The following is a 10598-nucleotide window of genomic DNA, read 5'->3' as shown; positions in this document are numbered from 1 at the left end:
CGCCGGTTCCCACGGCCCGAACGCGCCCGAGAAGCAGCCCAGGCGCCGCCGACTAACTAGTTTCTCCGGCCTTCCCGGCCCAGGAGTGCAGTAACCAATCAGAGGCGACGCCTCTGTGACGGATGGGCGGCTGAACCCGTAGGATGGCGGGATGGGGGAAGGGGGCGGGCGCTCGGGTGGCGCCGGCATCGCGGGAAGGCGGGGTCGGGAGAGGAAAAGGACTCGGACCAGATTCTTAAAGCGACAGGCGCCTGCTAACAAGACGTGTGTTCTAGTGGTTTCCACAGGAGGGAGCTTTTGTGGTTTGCGTGTCGTCCCCAAATCACAGGGGTGGAAGATCTGTGTGCGGAGCCACAGCTTTCCTTGTTTTACTCTGGGGTTTCTTTAGGGGTTTATTTCCTCTCTCCCGGGCCCATTTCTCCCTAAACTAACTTTCCTTCCTTCATTCCTTCCGTCCTTCCTTCCTTCCTTCCTTCCTTCCTTCCTTCCTTCCTCCCTCCCTCCCTCCTTCTTTCCTTCCTTCCTTCCCTCCTTCCCTCCTTCCTTCTTTCCTTCCTCCCTTCCTTCCTTCCTTCCTTCCTTCCTTCCTTCCTTCCTTCCTTCCTTCCCTCCCTCCTTCCTTCCTTCCTTCCTTGTTTAGAAGTCAGTCTTCAAATACTCCTTCCATCCATGTGTCCATTAATCTCACCTACTGGAAATCTGGATGTACAAATTTATTTCTCCATTCAGCCAGCAGGATGTACCCATCGCAGCCTGTGTAGAGCTGAGGATGTAAATCTCATAGGGTCACTGAAGAGATCAGAGTTCCTGCACATGAACTTAGTGCCCAATAAATGTCCCTTCCCTCCCCTCCTATTGACAATAATTCAGTCAGCTCAAGGATACCCAGAGCTCTGGTTGTTTAAAAAAAAAGTGTCTGGAGAGCCAATCAAAGGGCCAGGAAAGTTCCCAGAAGGCCAGGGTCACGGACAGGCAGCGCAAAGGAGGTTTATGCGGAGGTTTTATAGGGGTAGAGTGGAGTGAGGGTGGGTGCCAGCCCTGGGGTTTGAACTCAGGGCCTGAGCACTGTGCCTGAGTTGTTTTGTTTTGTTCAAGGCTAGCCCTCTACCACTTGAGCCGCAGCCCCACTTCTGGCCCTTTGATGGTTGAGCAGAGAAAAAAGCCGCACCCCCTTTTCTGCCTTGGGCTGGCATCAGATCTCAGACCCCTGAGTACCTGGGATTGCAGGCAGGACTGGGCCAAATTTATGCTAGGGAGATCTGTTGGAGGAGGTCAGTATGCAAAAGCTGTGGAAGAGAAGTACGGTGGATCTGATCAGTTGATCGAGGTGGAAACTGGGAAATAGCCCCTGGGTAGAAAGACGCTCAGACTGGTGATAGATTCCTTGTGTCAAATAAGGTGAGGGAGCCTGTGGCTCACACCTGTCATCCTAGCTACTCAGGAGGCTGAGATCTGAGGATCACGGTTCAAAGCCAGCCCGGGCAGGAAAGTCCGTGAGACTCTTGTCTCCAGTGAACCCCCAGAAAACCTGAAATGGGCTGTGGCTCAAGTGGTAGAGCACTCACCTTGACCTGAAGAGCGCAGGGACAGAACCCAAGCCCAGAGTTCAAGCCCCACGGCTGATCAAAACAAAAGATGAGGGAGAAGGCATCCTCTGAAAATGGGGTGGGGAGAAGCTATATGAAGACATGGAGTAACCTGGGCCCAGGATTTGCCTCCTGCCTCAGCCCATCAAGAGCTCTTTAGGACTGCAGGCTTTGAAATCAGCACAGACACAGCAGGCAATAGCCTGGCACCGGTGCATTGCTCAGTGTAGCATCTCCATTTGGCCCAGACGTGGAGCCGTGTCAGACTCTAGGGTTCCAATATTTGAAAGCAGCAGTGCTGAGGGGAGCAGCAAGCCAAGCTTGCTGCGAAGGTGCTTTCCAGAGAGAAAAGGCCGCATCCTAGAAATTGCTCCATTAAAGAAATGACACAGATCACATTTGTAGTTCTAGCTCCTTGCCCACTTGCTAGGGCTCGGGTATCTATGGAATCATTGGTTGCCTAAAGCTTCATATGTAAAATTAACCTTCTTGCTTGCTTGCTTGCCTGCTTGCTTACTTGCTTGCTTGCTTGCTTTCCAGTCCTGGGGCTTGAACTCAGAGCCTTTTTTTTTTTGCTCAAGACCGGCACTCTACCACTTGAGTCACATCTTAGACATCTGGCTCTAAGAGATAAGAGTCTCACAGACTTTCCTGCCAGTTGTTGGCTTCAAACCTCAGCCTCCTGCGTGGCTGGGTTACAGCTGAGGAGGCTCAGGTGCCCGGCTGCGAAGGCAAATCCGTAGGAAGCTTGTACCGATGATTCCTTATTCCTCACCAGTCTGCTGGGAAACGATCCGAGCCAACCAGCTAAAGATCTGGTCCTCGCTAATTTTTGTTTTCCTTTTCCTCCTCTTCAACTCAGAGGCTTAAATTAGGGAGTAGAATATATTACAGTCAAATATAGAGGATGGAAAGAAATCGCAGTGAGAACACATGCGTGGATCTGAATTCAGATAAGAGGCGGAAAGGAGAGGAGCCAAAGTGGTAAAGCTGCATTGCTTTGCGTCTGCCTCGGTCCTCGTGCCGACCCTGGAACCCACTCTCGACCACAGCCCTTCCCGGCCCTCCAGCAGCGATCCAGTTTGGTGCACAGGGGGTTTGGGGGCACAGGGAATGGGCTCGGGGACCCTAACATTTATTCCTGACTCCCTGGTTCGCACCTAGGTGGTCTGGACCGGTTTGAAGTGCCACGGACCTGTCTTCGATTGATTAGAAATTAGCTCGTGTTGCATCTGACAGAGAAAGCCAGGACTTAAACAAGTCAGACGCTGGTGCGTGCAAGGGCAGCTGGGAAAGGTGCGGACTGGGTGTGAGAACACGGTGAGGGTTCTGTCAGCAAGCAAGAGGGCACGCACAGGGGCCTGATGCTAACCCGACCCAAACCCTTTCCTTCCCCCTCCAAAAGTTGCCATTCGCAGGGCATTCCTACCCGCCCCGAACCTAAAGGGGCAAAAAGGCCGGTTGTGTGTACAGCTCCTTACAGCTTGGTGGTTTGCGTGCTGGCCATCTAGATTTTTCCTTTGCACCTTTCCTGATTGCTCCTCACACCCAGTGATTGCTAATAGAGCCATGCGTGCATGTGTGCGTCAGAAGAGAAGGGAAATCCTCACACCTGCACCTTGTCCAACTTAACCACAGGTAAGAAGAGTCATGTGACCCGTGCTTCCGCCGCCTTCCTCTCCTGGGCTGAGAAGCTGATGGCTCTCCACTCCAATGCTTACTCCCTCCTTCCTTCTCTCCATCCCTCCCTCCTTCTCTCCCTCCTTCCCTCCCTCCCTCTTTTTCTCCCTTCCTCCCTTTCTCCCTCCCTCCTTCCATCTTCTGTTTCCCCCCCAAGACCTCAGACAACCTAGAAAGACAAGGCTTTGACTGAAGGCCTCACGTGGTGCTGTGTTCAGTTGCTCCCTGTCTCGCACTCTTTGCTCTCGCTCTTGGTCAGGACTCTCTTTTTCTTTTGGTAGTGGTGGTGCTGGGTTTTGAACTCAGTCCCTCATGCTTTGAAAAACAGGTGCCCTGCCCCTCGAGCCATGCCACCCCCCTCTGACTCTTTGGCCTGAGTTATTTTCCAGCTTGGCACTTGTAATTGTTGTCTGGGGCCGGCCACCAACCACGAATCCTCCTACAATATGCATCCTCAGGTGCTGGGACCACAGGTATGCTCCGCTGTACCTATTTGTTAGTTGAGATGAGGAGGGGGGTGGTCTTGTTAGCGTTATTGGGGGGGGCTGACCTTGAATCATGATTCTCTCAATCTGTACCTTTGGAGGAGGAGTTGGAGTTATAGATGGGAGCCACTGCACCCAGCCTTGTGGGTTGGGGCTTCTGGGCACGCCTGCACTGCTCTTCCCATGGGTGTTTTGCCCCATGAGCTTTGCTGAAATCCTGTCTGTGTCCCACACCTTACTCTGTTTGCTCCGAAGGACCGTGCCATTTGCTCGAACCGAGTTTGGGGCTTGTTGTGCAGCGGTAGAATGCCTGCCTAGTGAGACCAAGGTCATAGGTTTGTTCTCCAGGACCACAGAGACAGAAAAGTGATTTTTTAAACACGTGTGTTCTGCGTACATTCCTTTAGTCTCAACCTGTGGGGTTGAAGAGGAGGTAGGTGTATGGTGCTGTTCTGCCAAGTCGACCCCATAGGGAGAGGTGCCAGGATGTCCAAAGCTAGAGCTGAGAAAAGGGGAGGGGCTGAGTGTGTGTGCATGTGTGTGCATGCACACGCACATGCGTGTGTGCCAGTCCTGGGGCTTGGACTCAGGGTCTTGTCGCTGGTCCTTAGCCTTTTCTCTCCAGGCTGGCACTCTACCACTTGAGCCACCTCTCCACTTCTAGCTTTTCACTGGTTAGTTGGAGATAAGAGTCTCGTGGATTTTCCTGCCCGGGCTGGCTTTGAACCGTGATCCTCAGATGTCAGCCTCCTAAATAGCTGGAATGGCAGACGTGAGCCAGCCCACGGAAGGAATGTAACAAGAGCTGTGCTGGATGGAGAATTCGGTTGCACTTCCTGGCTTTTTTGAGCCTCATGAGTAAAGGATTTGAATTATTTTAAAGCTGATTTTGGTTGTGAGCTGGGTGATATATATATGATATATACAGATATATCATATATATATATATATATATATATATATATATGTTTATGTAGTTTTTTGGACTGGACCACATGGGGCTTCTTGATACATAACTGCATCAAATTTAAAACCCTGAGCAGCTGATCTTGGGCTTCACATTTAGGACCTGATGAATATGTGATTGAAACCGATTGCTTCTTGACACCATATATGGCTTTAATGAGATGATAAGGGAACACACATACAAAGCAAAAAAGACAAAGCAAAAAAGAAGCAGAGACAGTGAAGGGGCGGGGCTTGTTGTTCTAGTAGAAGGTGCAGAGCAGCCCAGGGCTTGGTTATCACAGCGAACGCTGCGCGTTTTACCCGAGCCGCCTCTGACAGGGCTTAGATTGAAACGGAAGCGACACGGGGAACGTTGGCTCCGTCCCAGCAGAAGAGACTGGGCTCCTGAAACGCTGTTATTTTTGTGAGGCAGCCTGTTGCGGTGACAAGATGTCTGTTCCCCAAAGGCTGAAATGATCCCTAGATCTACTTTTTGGTTTTGTTTTTTGTCGTTCCTGGGACTTGAACTCTGGGCCTGGGTGCTGTCCCTCAGCTCTTCAGCTCAAGGCTAGCGCTCTACCACTTGAGCCACAGCGCCACTTCCGGCTTTTTTCTTTTTCCTTATGTGGTGCTGAGGAATCGAACCCAGGGCCTCATGCATGTGAGCAAGTGCTCTACCACTGAGCCACCTTCCTGCCCCGTATCTACTTTTTATGTGGAGTAAGCAAGCCCTGGACCTCAGGTTTCTTTTCCTTCCTTTATTCTCTCCCTCCCTCCCTCCTTCCTTCTCTCCTTCCTTCCTCCCTCCCTCCTTTCCTCCTGACTCCTCCTCCTCTGTCTCCTCTTCTTCCTCCTCCTCCTCCTCTTCTTCTTCCTCCTCCTTTTCCTCCTCCTCCTTCCTTCCTCTTCCTCCTTCTCTTTTCCTCCTCTTCCTTCTTCCTCCTTCTTTCTTTCTTCTCTGTCCCTTTCTTCTCCTTTCAACACTGGAGATGGAACTCATGGCCTCAGGAGGAAGATGACTGTCTGTCGCAGCTGTTGTCTGATGGAGTCTGGTGGCCCGGCCAGGATGTCACGTGATCTGTTCTCATGCTGGGTTCATCTTCAGCATCCCTGTTGGACCACACGGGCCATCTTGGGGGACAAGCTTGGTGGGTTTAACGGCAGTGGAGTTCATGGCTCCTGGGAAAGACTGCAGGGTAGACCCCCGCAGGACTGTCTCGCCAGCCAGCCGCCAGTGCCCGCGCCCCTTTTATTCAGGGGGCAGGGCAGGCTACCAAGTCCTGCTTAGACTGAGGAATCTATTTAGGGAGCAGTATAAGAGCCTGGTCCCTGGAAGTCCGTGAACAGAGTCCCTAAGAGGGCTTCAGGGAGCCTGGTGTTCGATCAAGCCCCCCCCCCCCCGCCTGCAGGGTAAATCGCACAGCTTGGTGTGAGATGCATGCTGAGGACTGAGTGTCTACCTGGCTCCAGTTCCTGGGCCGGACTTGGGGGAAGGCCGAGCGGAAGGCGGCCCCGGCCTCGACTGCTACACGCTCTCCACAGGTGTTTGCTTGTTTGTGGCTGTTTCTTTATCTGTGCCACTCCTGGGGCTTGAACTCAGGGCCTGGGCCCTGTCCCGGAACGTTTTTAGGCTAATACTCTACCACTTGAGCCACACCTCCACTTCTAGCTTTTCGGTCATTTTATTATAATTCCTTTTTGTTTGTTTGTTTGCTTTTTGGTCTATTGGAGACAAGGGCCTCACAAACTTTCCTTCCCCGGGCTGGCTTTGAACCGCGATCCTCAAATCTCAGCCTCCTGAGTAGCTAAGGATGACGGCGTGAGCTGCAGGCTCCTGGCTACTTGTTCAGTTATCGTTTCCGATTGTGATCAAATGCACGTGGTGGGAGGTCTCTCACACTGACGGTTTTCAGGCTCCCTTTGCCGTGTAAACGTGAACCCTTCCAGCCATCAAACAACCATCCTTCACGGCCCGGGGTCCCCGGAGCAGGCTAGAGAACCCCACCCCACTGGGGGCCCCAGGGCTGGTGTTCCTAGCCCCCCTCCCCCAGCACAGAGCCTCCACCACCCCCTTTCTCCTGGGCAAGGGGGCAAGCCCGGCTAACTTCAGGCACTCTCCTCCTGGGCCTTTCTGCTTGGTCTCCATCTGGGCTCTTGATGGTGGCCTCAGGGACGCTCCCCTGGGCCTGGTCAGCCCCTGGCAGACCAGCGGGCCGGGGTGGCAGGGAGTCTGTAGTCTGTAGTCTGAGGTCCAGGGTGGCGGGCGTGTGACCGCTGGGTGGGGCGGGGAGCTGCTCCAGGCTGGAGATCACTGCTGCTATCTGTCTCGTGGGGTCGCCGCTGGCCTAGACTGTGGCCCTGTCACCTCTCGAAGGAACCGGGCTTTTCTTTTTCTTTTTCAGAGACTAGCTGCTTGCCCAGCACAGCCAAGTGAATGGACTCAGAGGCCCAGCCTAACTGTGGGGGACTGGCCCTGGTAGGAGCCAGTGGCTCAGGGGAGACCTGTGTGCTTGCAGGGGAGAATGGGGTCGGTGGTGGGAGTTTGCCTGAGGCCCTCTCCAAGGAGGACGGAGAAGCAAACACCTGCCCTCTTGTGGCCACTTCTGGGAAAGCAAGGAAGGCAAGTCCATGAGCAAGAGGGACTTGACAAAGGCCCCAAGATAGGAAAGGCCCTGGGGCCCGCTGGGAACCAGGATTGCTTCTGGATTCCCAGGGGCCATGTGACTAGGGGACAGGAGGGGCGAACATGGCTGAGAGGTGATCAGACGTGAGCTGTCTGGGAGGTGAGCACACAGACACAGTGGAGAGACGGGAGGGAGAGCCTGGGAGGAGGAGGAGGCCTGGGCTCCCTGCAGAAGGCTGGGGCTCAGGTTTCATTCAGAGAAATTGAGATCTGTGTGTGGACACCCCCCCGGGGAGAGAGGCAGGAGGCTGGAGGAAGGGGGTTCAGATGACGAGAGAGTCAGAGAGAAAGGAGGATTATTGGCGATCACGTCGATTCTGGTCTCCCAGGTTCCTGCCCTCCAGCCTCTGCCATCTCTCTCCAACCCCCCCTCCCTCCATGCTCTGTGGCCTTTTCTAAGATGCGGGGGGAGGGGTTCTGCTCACCCCTCATGGGAACCAGACTCCTGTGTGGGGACTTGAGGCACGGGGTGTGTGCCAGGCTGGTGCACTTCCCTCCTCGTCCTGAGACAGAACAAGGAGTCTCCAGGAACAGAGGGAAGCTCAGTCCCTTTTCTGGCAGAAGCCGAGCTGGGCCTTCCCTTGTAGAACGGCTGGCCGGCCATCCTTGGCTGGCAATGGTGGCAGAGCCAGGCTACGCGGGGTGTGTGTGATGGGAGGAGACTCCGCTCTCAGAAGGAAATCTGGTGACACTGTACCATATCCTCTCCCAGTACAGGGCCTGTGATTCATTTTTGCTGCCGCCGCTGCCGCCTCTCTCAGCATCCTGGGCCTCTCTGCGGTGTTCATTCTGTGGCTTGGACACATTCTGTATACCCTGTGCCCTCTGTTTCTGCCATCCCCTCCTGCTCAGAATGCTTCCAGAAACTTTCCCTGGCTTGGAAATGCTTTGCTACCTCCTGGCTGAGGCTTTCCACGGGCTCCCTGTCTTCCCTGCACCCACGATCACTTCCAGTACAGAAGGTGATGTCCGGAAGGAGTGTGTTGTGTAGTTAGGGGTAAGTATTAGTTTCCCGCGGCTGCTGTAACAAATGACCACAGGTCTGGTGGCTCAGGATATCCCACATTGATTCTCCTTATAAATTTAGCTGTTGGAAGTGTGGCATCAAGGTGTTACAAGGAAAGCAACGGAAAGTTCTGAGTAGGCCTTTAATTGCTCAGGAAATAAGGATTGGCACACGAGATTGCATCAGATTAATAAGCTTTTACACAGGAAGGGAAACAATTACCAGCTTGAAGAGACAGTCTATAGCATGGGAGGAAGTCTTTGCGAGCGGTTCACCTGACAATATCCAGCACTAAAAAAGGAAAACAAAAAACAACCCAAAGAATAATAATCCAGTCGGTAAATGGGCAAAGGAATAGACTGCTCTCAAAAGGAGGAGGATAAATGGCCTAGAAATACGTGAAGACCTGTTTGATAGCCCTAGCCATCAAGGAGATACACGTCACAACCACACTGAGACTTGTTGCAATCACAAAACAAACAAACACCATTATCCTGAGATTCCCTCTCACCCCAGTCAGAATGGCTGTCATCAGGAAACAAAGAAGGAAAGATGGATGTGTGTGTGTGTGTGTGAGTGTGTGTGCGTATGTGAGAGAGAGGGAGAGAGAGGAGAGAAAGAGAAAGAGAGAGGACCCTTAATCACTGTTGGTGGGAGTGCAAATTAGTTCAGTAAATGTCAATTAGTTCAGCCAGTATGGAAGTTCCTCAGAAAACAAAACACTAGAACTAGAAGTGCGTGTGAGCCTTCTCTGTAGGGTGCACCCCACACCCGAAGTGCGTGCCCAAGTCCACTCTGGTAAACCAGCGCGTGCTGCAGGTGCCTGCACAGCTCTGGGTACTGAGGCCCCATCTGCAGTAGCCCAAACCGTGTGATTGGCCTATGTGCCCGCCATCAGGTGCGTGGGGCAGGAGAATGCCACAGAGAGGGTTTCCAGCCGAGAAGAGCAACTGAGTCAGGTCTCTTGCAGGAGAATGGATAGAACCGGAGGCCCTGCTGGGTGAAATAAGCCAGGCTCGGGAAGACAAACCATCATGGATCTTCTGCCCAATACAGCACCTAACTTCAGATGCCAGGAAAGCAGAAGGGACTATTTGTGGGGAGAAGGGGAGAGAGGCGGGGTGAAGTGGAGAGGAGTGAGAGGCGATGCGGGGGGGGGGGAAGGGAAGGGAGGGAGGGAGGGGGGATGATGGTCCAAGTTGAAAATGTCACCATGAAACCCATTCTTTTGTACAGTTAAGACACTCAGGTGGTGAGGGGTGACGAGCCCTGAGCTCTTCTGGAGGTGTGGACAATGTTCCCTTGCTCTTCCCAGCTTCTCTTTGGCCTGTATTCCCTGGCTTGTGGCCTCTTCCTTGCATCTTTCCCATCTCTCCTTCCCCTTTATAGAGATAGACCCTGGTGAGTCCACTCAGGGGATTCAGGACCATCTCTTCTTCTCCTGAGCCTTAATTTGACCACATCTTCTGGGAATGAGCATGTAGAAATATTTTTCTTTTCCTTTTTGGATGGGTTGTGGGGCTTGAACTCGGGTGCTGTCCCTGAGCAGTTTTTGCTCAAGGCAAGCGCTCTACCACCTTGAGCCACAGCCCCACTTCAGGTTTTCTGGTGGTTCATGGGAGATATGAGTCTCACAGACTTTCCTGCCCAGGCTGGCTTTGAACATTGATCTTCAGATCTCAGCCTCCTGTGTAGCTAGGATGACAGGTGTGAGCCATCAGCGCCTGGTTAGCATGTAGGAATGTTTGAGGGTTGGTGGTTAGAGCAGAATTGTCCTTATTCTTCCGCTCCTGCAGCTGAGCAGAGGGCTGAGCGAAGCCTTGGCTTTCTATGAGGACCTGCAGAATAGAAATGCTCCAACTTTCCTTCTCGAAGCTGTGCCCTAGCTGGTGGAGCACTCGGTGGGGGACAGCTAACTCCCTGGTGGGCTGTGGGATTGAGTCACGTCCCCCCACCCAGAAGCCTTCTCTTGCTGGGGTGAAAGTGGATGAATCACATCCCAACCCACCTCCTCCACATCATTGCAGTTTCTTTTCCTAGGGTGAAATCAGCCGCATTAAAACCAGCGGCACGTTCCCCGTGTATTAAAGATATATTTGGTTTTATGTTGTGCATACTTCCAAAAAAAAAACCCCAACAAAACTGAGAAGAAATCTATGCTGAACAGCCCTGAACCAATAATAAGGTTTTTATCTAAACACAATCTTCAG

Source organism: Dipodomys ordii, unplaced genomic scaffold, assembly GCF_000151885.1.
Source record: "Dipodomys ordii isolate 6190 unplaced genomic scaffold, Dord_2.0 Scaffold15, whole genome shotgun sequence".
Lineage (NCBI taxonomy): Eukaryota > Metazoa > Chordata > Mammalia > Rodentia > Heteromyidae > Dipodomys > Dipodomys ordii.
The sequence above is the reverse complement of the archived record's forward strand: the minus strand, read 5'-3'. Positions refer to the sequence as shown.